We start from the raw sequence: 947 nt of genomic DNA, 5'->3' as shown, positions 1-947 counted from the left end.
TTAAGAATAAAGTTGACAGCCATACCATTTCAAGGCACTTTACTGAGAAACACAGCTCGAATCCAGAAGAACTGACCTTCAAGGCGATAGAACTGGTTAAACTTGGAGAGAGAGGAGGGGATTTGTCAATCAAGCTATCACAACGAGAGATGTTCTGGATTTTCCAGCTAAAAACCATGCATCCACTTGGCCTGAACGAAAACTATGAAATCGCTCCGTTTCTGTAAAGGTGTCGTTGAAGATTTTCTGAAAATATCTAGAATTTCCCTCTGCACCCCTCACTATTTCAAATGTATATACGTAGCACCTCACTAATAAAATAATGAAATAATAAAATTATATATTATATCGTGTTGGCATTATTGTTGCGTACGAAAGAAATACAGTCAAACCACACTGGAAAGGCCCAATCTCAACCGAACTTGGAAGTGAAGCAGTGTTGGGCCTGATTAGTACCAAAAAGGGGCGACCCATTGGGAATATTAGGTACTGTACTGAAAGTAAAGGCAACCTCGTAATGCCCAATCGCGACGGATTTTCACAGATCACCTGATCACGTAATGTAGGTATAAGCCTCATAAATGCATAATAACCCTTCTCGTAATACATATATGATCACGATATATCCAAGCATGTACTAAGGCAACAGGACCTCACCAAACAGGATACTTAATTAAGGCAACTGCACTTTATTAGATCACCATATCTTAGTTCACTGGCACTTCCAACTAAATGGCAGACACAGCACTGAACAACTATCACGCATAACAATTTTTATATATAAAAAATATGCACCACTTGTTCATTTTTTTGAGGAAAATGAGTATTTCCCATAACCCCCCCCCCCTCTACCCACCCTTCTTTCTTTTTATATACAGCTCCTTTTATATATTTATCTCATGTATTTTATGTGCATGTGTGCATATGTGTATGTATGTATGCATATG

The 947-nt window shown here is 38.3% G+C and overlaps 1 pseudogene; it reads left to right on the top strand.

Moving 5' to 3' along the window:
* The first annotated feature begins 378 nt into the window (after window positions 1–378).
* Window positions 379–498, top strand: LOC134968425 (5S ribosomal RNA; annotated as a pseudogene).
* The last annotated feature ends 449 nt before the right edge of the window (window positions 499–947 follow it).

Source organism: Pseudophryne corroboree, chromosome 10, assembly GCF_028390025.1.
Source record: "Pseudophryne corroboree isolate aPseCor3 chromosome 10, aPseCor3.hap2, whole genome shotgun sequence".
In the NCBI taxonomy this organism is placed as follows: domain Eukaryota; kingdom Metazoa; phylum Chordata; class Amphibia; order Anura; family Myobatrachidae; genus Pseudophryne; species Pseudophryne corroboree.
This window is presented reverse-complemented; position numbering and strand designations above follow the sequence as displayed.